This window comes from Cavia porcellus, unplaced genomic scaffold, assembly GCF_034190915.1.
Source record: "Cavia porcellus strain 051 isolate PalLab524CR breed Dunkin Hartley unplaced genomic scaffold, mCavPor4.1 scaffold_8, whole genome shotgun sequence".
Taxonomy (NCBI): domain Eukaryota; kingdom Metazoa; phylum Chordata; class Mammalia; order Rodentia; family Caviidae; genus Cavia; species Cavia porcellus.
The window spans coordinates 83,875,144-83,895,884 of record NW_026947491.1 but is presented as its reverse complement, the minus strand read 5'-3'; the positions used below and the strand labels follow the sequence as shown (position 1 = coordinate 83,895,884).

General features: G+C 45.1%; 1 long non-coding RNA gene across 1 annotated transcript; it reads left to right on the top strand.

The window, feature by feature from the left end:
- Positions 1-334: 334 nt before the first annotated feature.
- On the top strand, positions 335-12,620 carry LOC134477381 (uncharacterized). Its single transcript, XR_010049430.1, has 7 exons — positions 335-408; positions 2,076-2,226; positions 3,347-4,129; positions 5,402-5,553; positions 7,650-7,833; positions 8,794-8,850; positions 12,242-12,620. It is a non-coding gene; the product is annotated as an uncharacterized LOC134477381 (long non-coding RNA).
- The last annotated feature ends 8,121 nt before the right edge of the window (positions 12,621-20,741 follow it).

Genomic DNA, 20,741 nt, shown 5'->3' with positions numbered 1-20,741 from the left:
TACTTTTTTACTTTGTGTTTTTCTCTTTTGTCACACTGAAAACTCTAACATAATGGTGCCTTGTGACTCAGATGGCAGAGTGTGTTAGCTCCTAGAAGTCCCTCCCAGTTGGAGCTCCCCTGTCTATGATCCACCTTTTTTTTCCTCCAGGACTGTTTACTCGCCTCTGTTAATCCACATGCAACAGCGACCTTCCTCACTCATCACAGATGAGCTGCCATCACTCCATAGTTTTCTGTTTCTGTTCCTAAACTTTGCAAGCTTGGGATAACAGTTTACGTACTCCTTAGGCTGTACAGCGTGAGGCAAAACTGCTATTTTTATTCCCCAGGACCCCTGCCGCGAATTCTTTGATGATGGCTGAAGAGAACAAGTGTTGGGACTTTCTTTGTCACACTTTCAAAATAGGTGAGGATCTCCTTTGTTAAATGTGATCTGGGACAATTTTCACGTTCTGTGGGGGCCCGTGAGGCAAAATTGTTCTTTTGGCTCACTTTTAATTCGGTCATGGGGACCATTTCCTGTCCCCTGAAAAACACACTTCTGGGGCGCCTCGGTGCTCTTGGCCTCTGGGCTATACAAACCAAACAGCTGATCGTGTATTTATGCTTTTGTCACAATGGCGGCAAGTTGGCAGAAACCCCTCATCTTTAGGCCCTTTTCACTCTGGGGACGCGTCCTCCTCTCACTCTGTCTTCTGTGATGGCCCAAATACTCTGCTCCCCCAGGATCTCCCTCCCTCCCTTCCCACCGGACCCCTTAGATGATGGCTCCTGTCTTTATGGCTCCTCCCCTGCATCTCTCATACCAAACCCTACAGTATTCTCAGCCAGAGGTCTCTGCGCCCCTGCGCCATCCTCTCCCCCTTCCTCACCCACAGCAGCCTCTAATCCTTCCCTTAGTGTCTCTCCCCAGTCTCCACCTTCTCAGTCCCATCCACATGAGCCATCTATTCCACAGGAGGCTTCTTTGTCCTCTTCCCCTGCATCACCATTTTCTCCGCAGGCTCATGGCACCCAGTTTCATGTGTCCCAGCGTTCCAGCAAGCCTCGTGCTTCCCAGCAACCATCTTGCTGCAGCTCGCATAAAGGACAGTCAAAACATAAATTAGGTGTCTTTTCTGCTATTCTTATTTCAAGAGATCTCTATTAATTAGTCTACAAAAGATTCACACTAGTCTATTTATTATAGTTCAAATTGGCCAAATATGTTAGAGTGCACTCTGATTTTGTAAGATGATTGTCAGTCTATACATCTGTTGTCTGTTTGTCCATTTGCCTGCTCTGTAAACAGCTGTTCCTTTTCACTTGAGCTCAACAATTTTTTCCTCCTCTTTTACATTTTCAGATCATCTAATCAAGGCTTATTTGGGTTATAGATTTAAAAAAGCATGTTTCCATCTAGGTTGCCAGGTGGTCAAAGTGATGCTAAAATTAGACAAAATCCCTTCTGAGAGATAATTATAAATTCCTTTTGAATTCCTTTTACTGGGATCCATCAGAGCTTTTCCAGAAAAAGGTTATATAACACATATTAGGGCCATAATTAACTATACTCAACTGGATTTAAATGATACTACAGCTTATCTCTCTCCTAAATAAAAAGGTAAAATTAATAAAACAGGCCATTCTCCAAAAATCAAATGGCATTAGACATTCTAACAGCACAGGAGATTCTTATAAAATTGTAAAACCTAAATGTGTGTATGACAAATGAATGACATGTCAGTTTCTAAAATTCCCTGGACCTTATCCTTGTCTTCCTTATGGGAAGCCATTATTAAAATTATACTCATAAATACCCTATTGATTGTATTGACTCCTGCATACTTAATTGATTCTTCGCCTTTGTCTCCTTTAAACTTAAAGCTGTACACCTACTTAAGGTGATTGTGGAGGAGACAGATACCTTCCACTGTGGGCTAGATCCCAAGACAAAAGGCTAAACTTGGCTCTCAAACCCCACAGGGAGACCTTCTTAATATGGCTCTTCATGTCCTCAACAACAGAGATAAAAATCAAAAGAAAAGATAACAATCTGATCTGTTAGCAGTGACACTTGGAGCTTTGAAACAGGTAAACTGACAAGGTGGAGCTGCCCGAGCCCCTCCTAGACCATGCTTCAACCAAGACGGACAGTGAGCAACCCTGCATTCCTCTGGGGCCGTGTCCCTACTGCAATCTCAAGAGCCATTGGAAGAGCGACTGTCCTGGCTGCCACACACAGGTAAGCCATCCTTGCCCTCACAGGAGATCTCATCACCACTGGATTCATCACTAACTAATCTATTTGGACTTGCTGCTGAAGACTGATAAACTCGGGGTCCACAGCCCCCATTAAGGTGTCCTTCTCAGAACACCAAGTCCCACTGGAGGTCTCAGGTAAGACATTCTCTGTACTTGTGGACATAGAGGCCATGCATAGCATTCTTCCTGAATTTTCAGGCTATTATATTAAGTCCTCAGTCTCTATAGTGGGTGTTTATGGCCAACCTATGCAGCCCCTGCAGACAGGGCCTATTTCATGCTTGCTCCAAACTCTCTTCTTTACCCATAGCTTCCTCATAATTCCAAATGTCCCACACCCCTTTTTAGGTAGGGATCTTCTTCAAAAGCTTAACTTCTCCTTTACCTTGACCCTCCCCATAGCTCTCTGTCCTCCAGACACTCTTACAGTGTGACACAAAGCCACCCCCTCCCCTCCCTTCTTCTCTAGTCAATCCCATAGTTTGGGATACCTCGAGTCCCACCCATGCCACCCATGCCATGCCTATTTTAATTCATCTCAGGAATCCTTCAATTTTTCCTTGTATTCCTCAATATCCTTATAGCTCCCAAACATTTACAGGGACTTAAACCTATAGTCAAGCATCTTTTAAACAACGTTTTCCTTAAATCTATCCGTTCACTCTATAATACTCCCATACTCCCAGTACTCAAGCCTGATGCATCTTATCTTCTAGTGCAGGACCTTAAGGTAATCAATAACACTGTTATTGATTGTTGGCCATTATTGTTAGCCCAATCCACCCAGTGGTACCAAACCCTTACACCATGCTCTCTCATATCCTTCCCTCCACCACTGGCTCTACAGTCTTTGATCTGAAAAATGACTTTTTTATTCCTTTGTGTTTATGCAGACTGACCCAGACACTCTGAGGTCTCAACAACTTACACCTGTCATCTCTATAGTAAAACCTCTCCTCAGGGACACATAACACCCGCTTCCTTTCCTATTCATCAATTTCATGGACACACCCCTGGTCAGGACTGGCAGGTAGATTTTACACACATGCCCTCCCACAAAACTCTCAAATATCTTCTCACCTTTGTTTGTACTTTTTCAGGATGGATAACAGCCTTTCCCACAACCAAGGAGACTGATGATGTACTTACTAAAGTCCTGTTACAGAAAATCATCCCAAGGACTACAACCAAGGTGGAGCAGTCCTTGCCTGGTCTTCTTGGCAACCCCAGCAGTGGTCAAAGTTGCTGGGCTGCCATCCTGGTTCCACATCACTCAAGCTAAGCAGTGCCCTCTAAACCCTAAATCTAACCACCCCGAGTGGTCACATTATCTTCTATCTCCCACCCATCTCCATCTCACCAAGGCCTCACAGCCACAGTTCTCAGGCTAAGATGCAGGCATTCACCAGTGATAAAGTTGTCCTGGCTGAAACACCTGGTACCAGCTTCTGCATGAGCATCATCCATCATCCCATCAACCTTCCTAAACCCAAATTTAACCACCCCCCTTTCAGCAGGAAGTAGTAAGAGAGAGACTTCGCCCTTCTCCTAACAATAAAAGATGGGAATGAAAGAGTTTTGTCTTAGAATAAGCTATACAATATTATGGCGATGGAAGGTGGGTCAAAGGATATTTACCTTGAGGTCACTTCCTCCTTCCCCTTTCCCAGTGTGTGTGAAAAGAGTTCCAATCAGGTGCTCATGTATCATCAGTGCCCGCCCTAAGAGCCACCCCTGGTCAGAGGTTATATGTATATCCCATGCCCCACCTTCCGATCAGAGGTGCCTATGGTCATAGACTCCTCTCCATATCCTTGGAATAAAGGCTACTTTTTACTTTATATTTCTCTCTTTTATTGCACTGAAAACTCTAACAAGAATAGGTAAGTGGAGCATGACATGGAAGGGGGAACTGTCCCCATCCACTTCTCTCTCTCTTTGGCTCTCTCCTTACTCATTCTGTTTCCAGGCTGCCATGAGATGAGCAGCTTTCACCATGATATTCCTGCCACATCATAGTCCTGAAAGCAATGCAGCCAGCGGATTGCAGACTAATAGCTGAAACTGTGAGCAAAATTAATCTTTCCTCCTTTGAATTTTGTAGGTCAGCTATTTAGTACCAGCAATGGAGAGCTAACTAAAACAAAATGTAAATGAGTCAAGTGCTTATAATAAACATTAACTATGCTGTTTGTTTAAATGAGTGTGCCAGTTTTATAGACAGAGCCATTGGGACACAGTGATTAAACTCCCAGCTTGCTGTAGTAGGATGCTGGAGGAGCTCAGATCTGGCCAAGGTCTCCTTCTTGACAGGGGCTTCCTGGCCACGGGAGGACCAAGGCCTGGCCTGTGTCTGTTATCAGACCAGAGAGCTTCCACTTAGTTTTAGGTGCCTTGATGAAGATAAGCAGAGCTCATTTGCTTTAGAACTTTCCAGTTTGCATTTCTGGTTACAAGAGTTGGGAAGGTCGTAGAAATACACCACATGCCTCACATTCCCGAGAGGGTGTCTAGACTTTCTGACTCAAGGCAAATTACTAAAGGCAGAAATGCCCGTTCTACTTAATGATTGACTTCCACTTTTTACACAGACACTCAGATGCGGCCAGAAATAGCCACAACCCTGTAATCATTCACAGAGCTGAGATAAGTTAAGTGGGTAATGTCTCTCTGTAATTCCTTTCCTAAGCACTTAACGCTGATGTATATCCCTCCCCCTTTTGCTCACAGAACAGATGTTTGAAAAAAAATGTCATTTGACTGAAGAAGGATAAAACATTGCTAAGGCATGGATTTACACTTCCACCCCCATGCATAAGTACTGGGAGGCTACCACTGGCGCTGTCTTGCATGAGTATCTGTCTGTTACACACATACAATCCCTTGCAAACAGGCACAGGGGTGATGTTTTCCCCACCCCCACCGTGCACATGAACCTTGTATTCACATGGATTTTCTAACTTGTACTGGGAATAGTTTTGCTCCATAGCCACAGCTTTGAATGACCTGTTTCACATTTTTTTTCACAAATGCCAAGAGCAGCGTTTGCATCCTGGTCTGGGTAGTAGGTTCTTTAGCAGGGGAGGGTTGGGAAAATCCAGGAAGGGCTATAGGACAGAGCCGCAGAGCCCTGCGTAATTTCTGGTCATTGGCAGGTTGGCCGTGGAGGGAGTGCTGCCTTGTGGAAGCCCAGGCACAGAGTGCAGGAAGCACCGACTTCTGCAAAGGAGGACACAGCTCTGTCTCGGGGCAAGCGCCAGGTCTCGAGTGATGACTGGGTATCTCGGATTCTTGCAGCAGAACAAAGGTTAGATCTGACAGTCATAATTGCAGGCTTCCCAGGTAATTATTTGCTCTTGTACCCTGTCAGACCCTCTTATAGTCTCAGAGAAAAGCTTTGTAGGGTGTGTTTTCCTCGCTTGTCACCTTCTTTTGTCTTCAGGGTGCAGCTCCAGTGTTTGCTCACCCTACCTTTTCACCATGATGACACCCCCAAGGGCGCTTTGTCCTCTAGAGGGAAGGAGAGGATGTAGCCACTGGACTGGCTACTGAGGGTCCTCCGTATCTCCTGCAGAGTCCTCTGATTTAATGCGTTGAAGGAGGAAACCACCACTCTTGTTGGGGACCCTGCCTTTTTGTTCTGGATTGAACCCTCTCTTGGTGGCTACTGGCCATCTTTTGCTGGTGACGGACAGTCAGACATCTGGAGAGAGTACCTGGGAGAGATAGATTCTTCTCCATTGCATGCCAGCTGCTGGATCAGGTGCTGTGCTTAGAGACCCCTGTGAAGCTGACCCCTCCTGGCCACTGACCGAGCCCCCTGAGCCCAGGATGTGCCCACACAGAAACTGCTAGGTTTCTCCCGTTCTTGGAGGGGATGCGCCATTGCCTCTCCAAACCCAGAAAGAGGACTTGATTCCCCACCAGCCCCAAAAGAGCATTTAGTTATCTTACAGGTACAGAACTAAAAGGGTCCCTAAGGGGCAGTTCAATGCAAAGGGCATTTATTCCTCTTCTAAAGATATTTTTAACTCCTTTTATTTTGGCAAAATATGTACAACAATAAACTTACCATCTTAGCCATTTAGATTGCACAGGCCAGTGGCACGGCACACATGTATATGTTGTACATACCTCCATCTCTGTATCACTTTTTCACGTTTCCGACTTCATTCCCATTGTATATCATCCGGTCTTCCTCCTCCCAGCCCCTGGCAACCAGCATTCTGTCTGTCTCTGTGGCTCTGGTCCCTCTGAGTAACTCATATAAGCAGAATGTAGAGTTTGTATTTTTGGTGACTGGCTTATTTCACATAGCATAATGTCTTCATATGGTGAAGCATATGTCAGCGTACACTTTTTAAAGGCTGAATTATTATTCCATTATGGGACTATACCACATTTTGCTCATTCATTCATCTGTCACTGGACACGTGCCAGACACCTTTTCCATAGAATTTTTTTTCAACTTTAAAATTCTGAAGCCCCAGTACACCCCCAGGAAAACCCATTCCTTACACATGTACTTTGCAATGACTGAACAATATTTTTTAATTGGCACTTGCTTATGTAATGTAATATCTCTATTTTTATATGAATGTTTTTTACTACATGACTTTTATGGATGGGGGTTGCATTGTGGTGCATCAGTCAGAATAAGCAGGGTGAAACTGCAGTGATAAACAATACCAAACCTAGATGACCCAAAACAACAAATTTTAATTGCTTACTCTACAAAATTATACGCTCCGCAAAATTTCTGCCCGGAAGCCACATTGTACAGTATTTCCTTAGCCCAAGCTAGTCACATGACATACTTTGTGGAAGACAGGAAAAATACATAATCCTAATATATACACAGAAGGAGAACTGGAAAAATTTGTTCACTAGCACCAATGATTGTCATATGAAGGACATAACATAATAAACCTGAACATTATTTTTGGACATGTATTTTTTATAAGTTGAATAATTTTTTGAATGCCTATTTGTTTAAGACATCTAAAGCCCTCCAAAGAATTTAAGTGAAAATGTTAACAGTGCCAACATTTATGTTGGCTTAGTGAAAATCTTAAATTTTAAATACCAAACAGTGATAGAAATTTGAACCGTGATATCTGGCATTGTTCCAAATATCAATAGTTCAAGGTGGAATAGGCAATACAAGAGATAAAACCTCAGATAAGCTTCTTGGGTTGTCTAAAATCTGTTTATCTATTATCTTTTAATTGTAAATAATTAATCTTCTATATCTTTGTATAGGAAGATTCCCCACTTCAGCAGGCCCAGCTAAAACTTCACCAGTCTGCAAATTATTTGTCAACTGCCGCCCCTCTTGCATCCCTGCAAGTCTTGGATGCCTCGTGAGCACATTGGCTTTGAATCTGTTTCTGTCTTTTCTAGATGATCCTACATACAAATCCGCCCCGACATCCAGGTACACGTTACCCTGGGCTGTGGACAAGTCCCTCCGTAATCATCAGACCCTTTGAACCCATGATGCTGAACTTATGTGAGAACAAATCAGCCGGTAGCCATCACTAGCTCAAAGGCTGTAACTATCCAAGGAAATCAAGATATCAGGAAGGTACTGACATAAATCATTCCAACAAGATCAAATCCGACAACAGCTATTGTCCAGAGTCAGTTGTCCAGCTGGTCTCTGGGTACATACTGGCCACACAGACCCTGTCAGCGGTTATTTTGCAAAACTTATCTCATGTCACAACTGCAAGACAAAGCAAAATATGACACCACGTGACTTAGCAAGTCACGTGAAAAGTGCAGACCTCATTCAAGCTCCTGCTCTTGGTTATTACAACCAAGCCATGTACCTTCGGTTACCCTTATTGTATCTTATCTTGTACTACTTACAGCCACTTCATCCAAATGACTGTTAATGGGTATTATGAGAAAGAGAGAGGGAGATGAAAAGGACCCATTTGCAATCTATCTAGGAAATACTAGGTCAATCAGAGATAAATAAGAGTCTTCACTGTGAAACTTCACAGAGTTTAATAGCCTGATGTGATTGCTTTAAAGATGCCTACTGTTTATCAGTATAAAAGACCACAGTACAACTCTTTCGGATAAAGAAACAAAATAGCATTAATATATATACAAATATTTTGCTTATTTCCTGACTTGCAGTTTCAACAAAAACTTGTAATAGATTGTGTTAGCATCTCACCCTCAGTCTGATACTGATGCAGTCTTTACTGTAGAGTAAATAGTACTAACTAATCAGACGTGCAAGACCCCAAGTGTCTAGAATCAGGGGCTGTCTCAAACAGGCTAGCATTTTCTTGAAGGAATTCAAAATGATGAAAACAAAGGAGGAGAGCAAAAAAGAGAAGATCCTGCAGAGCTGGAGGGTGTGCCAGGTAGTTTGGTGGGGAGATGAATACAAGAAATGGAGGAACAGAGATCATGGGGTAACTCTGAGATGAGAGACAGGTGTAGAGGGAGGAGCATGCGGAGAAAAGCATTTAAAATGTATGTGATGATTATTAATTGGATCATCTTTGAAATCTGTTGAGGAACACAGGAAAGAAGCCAAGTACTCCATAACCCCAGCACTGTGGGAGGCTGAGGCAGGAGGATGGTAAGTTTGAACCCAGGCTGGGAAATGTTGCAATTTAGCAAGACTTTGTTTGACACTAAAAATGGGATGAATAGATCGCTCGGTGTGAAGGCCTGGGCTCAATCCCTGCTCAAAAAAAAAAAAAAGGAGAAAAGTAAAAACTGGTGATTGCCCTTGGGTAACAGAGTGTGTCTTTGAATGCTTCCTTTATTGAGCTTATTCACGTGAGCCCTTGAGTTCATTCAAGTTACCAAAAAAAAAAAAAAAAAAAAAAATCACAAAATATCTTTAGAGAAATGCTGAATAACATTAAGCATTTTCAATTTCTACAGCCAAGAATAAAGATAAGGAATTCAAAACAAATGCTTATTGCTTTTGGCCCAAGGAGCTTTTAATGTTAACAGAACAAAGAATGAAAATTATGGATTTTTAAAAAAAATTTTTTTAAGGATTGATGCAAAACCAGGAGTGAATTTCTCAGTACAAGACACCATTGCATTGTAGCTGTCAATTTCATAAAAGAAAACATCAGAGCAATATTCGCTCATACAATTTTAATTGTTCCTTTGATTAAAATGTGAAATTTCCAGATCAAATAAAACTTTTAATAACCAGCCTAACTTTAATTTTATGTTAAGCCTAAGCCATCTGTTTGACTAATCATGGAAATTACTTATATTTATACAACATAGTACATCGGGTTGTTAGGGTTAAATGAATTAAATGTATGGGAAACACTTAGAACCTTTCATATATAGCTAGCATCCTATATATTGTTATTATTTTTATTACCAAATTGTATATCTTTTTTTGCAACAGCTTTGAAGTTGGGTTGGTATTGCTCCTTTGTACAACTACCATCCAATACCATAGATGAGGTGGCTGATAAACAACAGAAAATTGTCTCGGAGTCCAAGAACGAGTCACCAACAGGCTTAGCATGAGGACCTGCATCCTGATGGACAGTGTCCTCTCACTGTGCCATGCCTCACAGAAGGGCAGGAAGGGCCAAGGGAGCCTCACAAAAACTTGGCCTCCTGACCTAATCACCCCCATTATTTTTAATTATTTTATACTATTTTTGTGTCTCACAAATGATTACATCTCTTGTTATCTATTTATAGTAAAACACATGAATCTCAGATATCACTTTAAAAAAAGAAGTATCAGCCTTACTAACCCTTACGAGACCTGTTGGGGGTAAAAGATATTTGTTGGTAACTGAAGTTTTAACCTACCATAAAGGTGTGGTGAAGAACACCCCGTGGTACTTGCTGAAGGCCAAGGCAATAGAGAAGCAGTAAAAGATGGTGCTAAATACCAGCTTTGGCCACGTGACCAGTCATAGAAATGAAGATTGTAATTGTAATTTAGACACGTGTATCAATAAGATAACTTTATTTCTTCATCTTATCACATTGATTGAATTTATACTGGTACTCAAGTATTGCTATATCTACATTAATGTTTAAGTATGAAATGTCAAGAAAAGAATATCACCCAAAGAAAACCTTTGCTTCTATTCCAGGAAGAGAATGCATGCATTGTTGTTTGTATGCAGGATGGTTGCACTGTGTTGGGTAGAACCATGAATGTGCTGTTGTATTTGGAGATTAAGTGTGCTTTAAGGAGATAATGTCTGGTTGTCAAGTTGACAAGGGGTGGACTGTGACCGCGTGGGTGTTGGGACACCTGGTACATTAGTAAAGCCCCATTGTGGGTGTGTCTATCGATGACAGACATGTAAGCCAGCAAACCAAGAGGGGAAGATCCTCCCTGGCTGTGGGTGACACCAGCCAATAGGCTTGTAGACTGGGTGGGATAAAAGGGAAAACAGGAGGAGCTATGCACACTTGAAGAGCTTCCTGAGTGGGTGTGTCCTTGCTGCTGTTGCCTTTGGACCTGTATCTTCAGGTCTCCAGCTTCCTGTGCCTTCCAGTGAAGACTGACCACTGAGATTCCAGGCCTTTGACTTTGGACTGCTGCTCCATCCTTGATCTCTCTGGTTTGTGGCTTCCAAATTTTTGGGCTGAGCCACTACTAGATCTTCTGTTTCTCCAGCACACAGATGGCTAGTGTGGACCCTCCTACCTCTGTAAGCCTACCTAGCAAATCCCCTTGCACAATTATACATGTATTTTCTGTTGATTTCATTCTTCTAGAGAAGCCCAATACCATTCATTTATTATTCCTTGGGAATATTTGATAAAAGGGGCCAAATAAACAAAAATTAATCAGAAGAAGGACTTTGCAAGGAAAAAAATCAAGACAAGGGGTTGAGTAATGAGCCTCGTAAAAATACACAGGCATTTTCTTAATCAACATTCATGTAGATAGTTTACTGGGTTTGTGAATAATCTCCATCCTTTTGAACATGTAATAGAAATTTTGGATACATTGAATCTGTATTGAACAGACTTCTTTGGTTGCAAGTAGCAGATACCGACTCTTGGCAACTTAAGCAAAAAGGGATATTTTTGAAAGGATATAGGACAGGCAAAAGACCAGACTCAAAAATCAAACTCAGAGACAGCTGGAGCTTAGCACCAGGACAACTGGACGAATCCTTACGGTGTGAAGAACCCAGCTTTCTTTCTCGGAGTTACTTCTGGGCATAATGAGCTTACTCTTTTCAAACTGTTAATCTTTCTGGCCAAGACTGAAAGTTCAAGGAAGGATCCCGGACCGTGAGTTTCCTCCTTGTCTCAGGAAGAGTTATGCACCCTCTCATCAAGTTCCATCATACTGTCTCCAAGGACAGAGGCAAAGCTCCAAAGGCACCAGGTTCTAATCCTACTGAGGGAGTGTGGGGTAAATGCTGGCCTGCCAAAGCTCAGCCAATGCCTACTCCCACTCTGAGTGATAGTGACCATCAGTTGGCCATCCTAGCATGCTCAGTTCCACAACCAGGAAGTAAGAAAGTCCTTCATCAAGCAGAAAAGATCATAAACACAGCTTTCAGTCCATGTATGCAAGAGGACATCCTCCTTGTCACAGCTGTGGGCACAAAGGAAGACTGGAGGGCAGCATAGGTGGGGTTAAATCCCCACCTGCCCACTATGGTATCCACACCCCACATGGAGCACCGCATGGGCAAAACCACAGGCCAACAAAAAGGTACTTTCTGGGGACACCTCTAGGCTTCTCTTTTGTCCTTGGTGTACTTACTCAGCTATCAGAGCTGTCTGACCATTCGGGTCAATTTCATTAGCTCCTTTTCAAAGTACTCAAATTTGTTTTAATGCACAGGATTAGCACAGACAGGGTCTTGCCTTCACATTAGATGATTCACAGTGAGCCTGCAAACAATCTGAGCTGTCCCCCGGGGCGGCATGAGTCAGCTTGTTTCCGTGAACTTGAGGGATGTGAACTGGCCTTGTTTCCCTCACCTGGTGTTTTGTTCTGCTCCCAGGTGCCCTCTTCTTCTTCCCGCCTCACCTTTCGCCTTTAGAGTCCTGCTGATTCCACAAACAAATGCCTGGTCAGAAGGTGCATGTTCCTGCCAGGCGGAAAAACAAATCAAAGGAGAGCTGTCCAGCTTGTCACCTTCGTTCTTGGCAGGAACGAGATGTTAATTTTTGCAGCTGTGGCAAGAGGCCTGTCCCCAGGCTTGGCAGGAGCAGAGGGGGAACCGAAGCGTCATACGGATCTCATCTACAAAAGTCCCCCTGTGGGGTCTTTCTTGTTCCCATCTGCCACTTTTGAAGATGTGCTTCACTATTAGGCACATAGGCTACCATCCTTTCTAGTCTGGCCTAAATGCAATATTAAAGACGTCTGGAGAAACCCCAGTCGTATGAAGTTGGCTTGCCAATGTTTTTGGATAAAACTAGGTAGAGGAGACTGAGGAAACTACAGAGATTTCTTGTTAAGATGGCATTTCAGCATGGGATTAGGCAGTGTTTCTTTGATTTATGCTTTTCCTTATTTATACCCTAGTGCATATCACACACGCAGTTCTGTGCTGATGGCTGATCCTGAGCAGAGCAAGTCTGGACAGCTCCAGGAAACATTTCCCCAACCTTAGTGCTAAACCCTTGGCCTTGTCCCAGCTTAGGCTCTGCAACCCAGCCTGCTTCCCCTGCTGCACCCTGAGCCCTGGCTTTTCCATTTGTGCCCTCGCCTCACTCCTTAGATCTCACAGATGGCTACAGCTTTCTGATTACAGCCTTTTGCTGCTTTTCTTGGGGACATTTTTTCATTGCATTGCATTTTGCTTTAATTTTATTTATTGCAGTACTGGGGATTGAACCCAGGGCCTTCCCAGAGAGCTACCTCTCCACCCTCTTTTCATCTTTTGAATCAGGGTCTAGCTTAGTAGCTAAACTGCCCAGGCTGGGCTTGAACCTGCAATCCTTCTCCCTCAGCCTCCCTGAGAGCGGGGATTACAGGCTTCAGCTACCACGCTCAGCGTCTTGAGAGTTTAGCTTTTCCTCCAGGCCTTGGTTCTCTGTGCCATGAACTCAGCCATCAGCAACTTTGACATCTGTTTGACTTGAAAATACCTACGAATGGTATCTGCCTCGACTCTGAGCAGAACCCAATCATGTAAGAGAAAGAAAATGGAACAAGGAGTGTACCTTATATTTGAAGAAACAGAGTCTGCCTATATTGACCTACAAGATTTTTTTAAAAATTAAGTTTATTGGTACAATTTAGATATGTATGATGATGTTCACATTCATCACAGGGGAATTTGTATGTGTATGTGTGATATCTTTTTCCCATTTTCCTCCCCTCTCTTCAATCTATCTTCCATCAGGGTTTGAGGGGGAAAAATGTTCAGAGATAGAGGACTGTCAGAACCCAGCTTTTGGAAGTAAGTTTTTAGGCTAGACGTGATAAGTAAGATTGGTCTCCTCTACCAGTTCTGGTCACTTGGTGGTGCCAACTGTGGAAAAGGGTTCTAAAACTTCACCTGGCTTGAGCAGGAAAGAGTATCTCCACCACTGGGGGAGACCAGCCTTGGACAAGGCACATGCTTTTGCTGTCCCTGCCATAACGAATGGCCTGCTGTGATCCTGTCATCGAGAAACCAAGGGCAGTAGCTGAAACCTGTAAACCCCACTGTCAGGGAGCCTGAGGGAGGAGGATTGCAAGTTCAAGCCCAGCCTGGACAGTTTAGCAACTAAGCCAGACTCTGACTCAAAAAAATAAAAAGGGGTGGAAATGTAGCTCATTGGGAGGCCCTGAGTTCAATCCCCAGTATTGCAAAAAATAAAATAAAATAAAGTGACAATCTGACTGCAACAAACTGTCCTTCAACTTTTAAGTTGAAGAATAATTTATTTTTTAAATTAAGTCATTATTGAAGGGGATTCATTTAGGTCTACATGGAATTGGATAGAGAAGAACAGAATGCTTTCAGAGAAATAAGTTGAAAGGCTCCCATTGTCCTGGTAAATGACAAAATTGTAAAACATAGCTCGTGGGCTGGGAGAAGAAAGGTGACATACACTGGAGTGAGTGGGGCTGAGCCCAGCCTGCCTGGGCAGGAGGTCGCAGTGCCAGGAGCCGTGAACGGATCAGTGTGTCAGAACATCAGGGCCCACCCTGGCTTCAGCTTTCAGTAGGCATCCGCATTAAGGGCAGCAGAAGACCACATCCAAAGCTGGAGAGTGCTGGTGAGAGAGATGGCCCTCTTCTCCTATCCTGCCAAGAAGCAAGTGGGAAGACATGGTCAGTTTGGAGAAACCAAAGACTGACAGGATTCTGTATTCAGGTGGCATTGAGGGTAAAAATAGCAAGGGACAGATGAAAAATATTTCAGAAAATAAAATAGACTTGATTAAAACAGTCCAATGAATAGGATTTTGTGAGTAATCTAAAAGAAATGGGAAGGATAGAAGTGACTCACATTTCAGATCTGGAGAATGGACGAGCCCTGAAGAGGTCTGGAGAGGAAGCGAGACTGGAGTGGGGCAAAGCCTGCCGCGTTCCCCTCCATCTCTGTTGCCTACAGAACTAGAACTGCAGAGCGTTAGCTGGGCCTGTGACGGCCCGGTGTAAAGATGACATTACCAGGCCTCCTTTGCAGCTCCAGACCCTGTTTTTAAGTGTTTGCTTATAGAGGAAAAAAAAAAAAAGACAAAGCTACCAAACAGGCCAGCAACCCCGCTCATGCCTTTAGTGAAGCCAGAGTGCAAGAGGAGGAGACAATTTCCCTGATCCACGGGCACAACTGGACTCCTCTGTTCTATTCATGGTGCCCTGAGATAGACATGGACAGATCGCCACTCCTCCAGAGCAGGGCAGCAAAGATAAATGGAACCGAGGAATAGATAAAGAATGGAAGGTATCTAACCCAAACAACTGTAGGGCTGGGCGGAGGGGTAGGTTGTGGCAACTGTCCTCAAACATCTTAAGAATGAATGCTCGAATGTTCTGTGTGGTTCTACAGGCTGAGTGGTTTCTCCCAAGGCTACAGCATGACTCAGAGGCTGCCAGGGACTGGAATTCAGGTCTCCTAAGTGCTGGTTGTACAACCCAGAGTTCTAGTTGAGGGGCCTCCTGGTAACAGGACACTAGAGGCTAGAGCTCTTGATTCCAACACTACTCACATCTACTTCAAGGTGAATGCACTGGGTTGACTCTGCAGAATGAGCAGTATTCAGAGAAGCTTAGCGATGTATTTCCCACCTCCCCGTTTCTCTCAGAGCTCCCCCTTTTTTCCCATTCACGCATCATTCCCAGTCACCTCCACCCATGATGGCACCCCCACCTACGGCAGAACCACGACTTCCCCCACTCCATTATACCAGCAGCTTATTCAAAAGGAATGAAATCTTTTAAACTAATGAAGAGGTGGTTTGATAGATGGTGAAAGAGGACCAGAATTTATACTTAGGATCATGGGATCTGGGTATACAGTCGCTCTTAGCAACTAACTTGATGACTTTGGTCAAAATATTTAGTTTTTCTGAGCTTCTTATTTACAGTTGGTTTCTGGTTTTAAAGTTGGATGATAAAATACCAGCTCAAGTGGAATCACATTTTTTTCAATGGGAAAGTCTCCAAGATTTCCTCTGTAAGACCCTGTAATCACCCAAAGCATCACTGGCTGTCCTTGGTCTACACCGGGTGGCCCAGTCCCTCCTTCTTCTCCCCATTATCCAGGTCGCCTTGTCCTTCCCACCCTCCCTGCCTAAACTCCACCCACCCTCCGGCTCACGGTGGAGTTCCTCTCCAGTAGCACCCCCTGTCTATGCCTTGACTATGCACAGGGCTGTGTCTTTTGAAACAGAAAATGAAGTGCGGCTCCTGCTGTACTATCTGAACTTCTTTCCATCTTAGAAAGTACTGTTTGATTGCCAAAGTTAAACAGTAAGCCTACGATAGTAGGATTCGAGCAATAGCCAGGCATTATTGTGCAGGCATTATTTGAGAAACCAACATACTTCTATATCTTCCTCAATCCGGTATGCTAAGGTTGGCCTTAACAGCCCTCTATCTGGGCAAGTGTGATGGAGCACTGCGTCCCAGCACCCCTAGAATGGTGGGAGGGACTCAGTTCTATTTGTTACGTCACCATCCATTCCCCAAACACTCATTGAGCACTGATATGGAGCCAGGCAGTGTGCTGACTGCTTTACACAAGTCACCCCGCTGGTCCTTACCAACACTCCATGGATTAGTTACGGTATCATTCCTGCTTAGAGATGAGGAAAAGAAAGCTCAGAGGAGTCAAGTCACTTGTCCAAGATCACAAAGCCAAAGCCAAACCCGACTGCCTGACCTAGCATCTGAGTTCTGACCCAGGATACCAGGCAGCTTCCCAGGGCGGTCCCAGCTTCTCCCTCCACAGCCTAGGAAACAGGAGGAGGGAGAGGACAGAAAATGATCTGTTAGCAGGGACATTTGTGGGGCTGAGTAAGCAAAAGAAACAGTGTTCTCCAGACAGGACCCCCGCAGAAGCCACACAGCAAGAGATACAGGGGCGAGCATGACAGATGTTTAAGATACAAGCAGTTTGGGATGGCTGTGGAATAGAGGGCAGGCAGACAAAGCTGGGCTGGGTCCAGTGTACGGGGGTGCTGCTGAAGGATTTTAGGCAGGAAAATGATGATGATCAGATGCGTCCATGGGGAAGATCATTCAGCCTGCTACGTCCACCCCCTTCCTCCAGCGTGGCCAGGGATCACCTCTTCTGATGGCATCGTGCACTGGGAGACTCTCCTGGGGGCTCCCAGACAGGTCTCCCCTTGACTGAGTGAAGCACAGAAGAGCCGGCCTTCTCTGCCCCTGGGTGCTGCGGAGCCTGGATAGGAGGAGAGGATGCAGTTATCACCTAGGAGCCCGAGGGCGAAGCTACCACTTGGGGGAGTGTGAAGCTAAGAGATGCAAGAAACCGGCAGAGTCTTGCCGTTCTGCCCCGGGCTGGCCCTTGCAAGGAATTTGCAATTAGGCGGCACAGCAAGCCGGTTTTTGTCATTTTCTCGCTGCCAATAGCATCCTAGCTAATACTCGAGACAAGCCAGAAGCAGGGGGACCAGCTAGGTGGACGCTGCGGTAATCTAATTAAGTGTGGTGGTGGACTGTCACAAGCAGCTGTGTTAGTCACTTTTCCATCCACTGAGACACAATACCTGACACAGCCTGTAATCAACTGGGTTCAAGGCCGGATGTCAGGGCAGAAAAGCAGGCCAGAGCAAAACCGCTTAGTTCTCGGCAGTGGAGAAACACAGAGAGGCCACAGTGCCGGAGAGGAAGCTGCAAAGGACCAGACATAGACCTCAAAGCCATGGCCCCGCGGCCCGCTCCACACACCCACAAGTGTGTTCTGCCAGTTCTGGGGGCTGGGTTGGGAGGGTGGATCCCCTTAAGCACCGCAGCGGTGGCTGTGGGCATGAAGAGAGATGAGCAGACCCAGGAAACAGCAAAGGGAAGACTCTACAGCGCACAGCGCTCAGGGATGACCGATGGGGACAGAGTGGAGAGGAGGCATTCACTCCGCCACCTCCGTGGAGACTCAGAGATGCGCTCTTGTACAAGGCGGCTCTCCTCAATGTGCAGTATGTCGGACGTGAGAATCACTTGGCTCACCCCAAGTCTCCAACTGGGACTATAACAGCTCCAGAGGAGCTCCCTGGAGAGACGGTAGACCTCCACATCAGGCCCTCTGGTGCTTGGCATCGAGTTCCTTTCTTTTGTGTGTTTCTGAGTAGTCATGGCACTGTAATTCTGCATTTACCTTATTAGTCCATCCTGGGCTTCAAAGATGTCCTCCCTCTTAGGGGCCTTTGTGGGACTACAACATGAATTCAATCCTGAGAAAAACACTATCCCAAGGCTTAAATATGATGGCTCCTTTTCACCAGCCCATGTTTACTGAATAAACACTAAGCTAGGTCCTTTTTGTCCAGGCAAGGCCTCAGGGCATGGTCTTTGCCGGCTCCTGTGTTGACCCAACACTACCTCCAGGGGAGTCTGTGACTTTAATTGGCCAGCTTGGAGGTCTCTTTTGATATCCCTGCTACAAGGGAGCCTAGAAGGAAGGCTTGATGCCACCACACAAAACTCATTGCTGTCCCTGGACTGATGAAGTCCCTCCCTCCAGATGCACCCTCCACCTGTCTCCTCCTTGTGTCAGGCCCCTGAGATGACCCCTGAGGATCAACAGGCTCGAGGTCCCTGCAGCTTCCAGTGGGGCTGGACCGATGCATGCACCAGCGAGAGCCAGGACAGTGAAGGAGGGTTTGAGTCCTGTAGCAGCAGCTGGGTGCACACCCTTGACCAATGAGTCCAGTGCCTGGAAGGCATCCCTTGATGTCTCTGGATTCCAAGAACTGCCCTCTCCTCACCCCTTCAGGCCTACAATGGAGAAACAGTGATTCACGATCCTTGAACAGCTACACACACCCACTGTGGTTTCTCTATTTCCAGCCCATATCCTTGAAAATCTTTTTTTATTTAACTCCATCACTGTGAGTGTACCCTTTCTTGCTGGAATCCCCTTGGTGCTCCCCTTTCACTGTGCACATCTGGAGCATTTGAGAAGCAGATGTCAAACCAGACGAAACAGGGAGGGGAGGTTGGGTGGCAGCATTCTAACCTTCCACGCAGTCTCCAAGAGGTTTGGCCAGCCTGGCGGGGGGTGGGTCCGTGGTGTCTCAGAACAAAGCCAGTCCTCAGAGGAGTCCTGTGTCTCCTAGGACGGGCTCAACACTGGCTGAGAGCATCCATGCAGAAAAGTATGGCCTCTGTGCAAATCTGGTAACTACTTCAGATGTGTGGCGGTCTATGAGGCACGTTCTCGTGGCCACCACATTTGCACTGTGAACACGCTTGGCACCACTCCCAAGCCTGTTTGCATTTTACTTTAGCTCTTTCTCCTCAAAGTGGGCTGCATTAAAATTCAAAAATATGCTGTATCAGGCAAATGGTAATGCCAGGATACCTCATCACGAAAAGGTGTGCCGGCTCTCTCCCGAATGGCCTGAGACAGTGTCATTTATCACCTTCCAAATTCACAGCCATCCGGATAATTAGTGTAGTGTGGACAGAACCTGATTCTGTCAGCATCCCACGTATTTCAAATCCCCGGCAGGCTCCTGTTAATCATGGGTGAGAGACTGATGCAAAACTCAGGTTGTTCAGTTTCCAAAAGGAAGAGCCTTGGGAAAGATCAGTGCGTTACAGCTCTGTGGAAGCCAGATAATAATCCGGAGATTGCTAGTGGTTGAGTGATGTCAAATCAGGGAGAATGGGAGAAGCCAGAGGTCTGTGATGGGCTGCTCCATCCTGGTTCATGTCACACAGGGGTACTCGTAGGAACAGAATGTCAGTACTCAGACACCGTGACTATGACCTTTAGGGACATCTAGCTGCTAGGATGGTTTTGCTTACTCAGAATCCACTGGCTCATCCCCCTGGACAGGGGTTGACTCTGCACATAAATCATGGTCTCTGTGTGTACTATTTTTTCTGTTTTTTGACCACTTTTTTAAAATTAGTATATATTTGCCATACAAAAATTTACATTTGTCATGGGAGTACTGGCATTGCTATATCTACATATTGCATCTTACTCCAAAGTTCTATTATAATTTCAGTATTGAGGCTTAAACCCAGAGCCTTTATACTAAGTTGCATTCCTAGTGTTTTTTTTTTTTTTTTTTTTTTTTTTTTTTTTCTTTTAGCTTTGAGATGGGGTCTCACTAATTGCTAAAATTCCCAGGCTGGGCTCAAGCCGATGATTCTCCTCCTCGGTCACTCCGAGTGCCGGTACAGGTCTGGCTCTTCTGTGTTTCTGTGTCTATCACAGCCACTACCTTCCTCTGCTCTGCACACCACCCACTTCCTGCCAGCCCAGAGAAATCATCTTGTCTTTTCCATGGATCCTTCATATCAAATGCAATAGGATTGTTATTAGCTTAGTGCTCAAAAGCTCAGGCCTGTTTCCCCTCTTTCCAAATTTTGAGGGTACTTAAACACCAACAGTGGTGAAATAGTGTCAACCAAGCTTCTTTTCTTTGCAGGGCTTTGAGCAGGAAAGCGGAATTTCAGGGTACATCTTCCGAGACCTACTTGGTTTTCATCCCTAGTAGTAGGTGTCCCCCAAATGAGTTTTTTCCCCTACTAATGGAGTCTCAGGGTTCCTTTTCCCAGATTTGTGCCTGAAAAGAGCAGAACAATCATCAGGAAAGCCTCACCGTCTCTGCCCTGTTGCCTGCGGGAAGAAGGAATGTACTTTACTGCATCCAGTCCAGTTATTCGGCCAGCCAGCTCTGGCCCAGGAGCCTGCCTGGCCCTCCTGGCTGGAAGAAGGGCCTTTCCTGATATGGAAAATGGCTTCAGATATGACATGAACCTTTGCCTCTGCTTTTGTACATGTAGAGATATACACTTTTGGGTTTTCCTCTGGTCACACTGTTAGCAAGCCTGGAGGTTGAAGGGGAGTCCAAACCAGCATG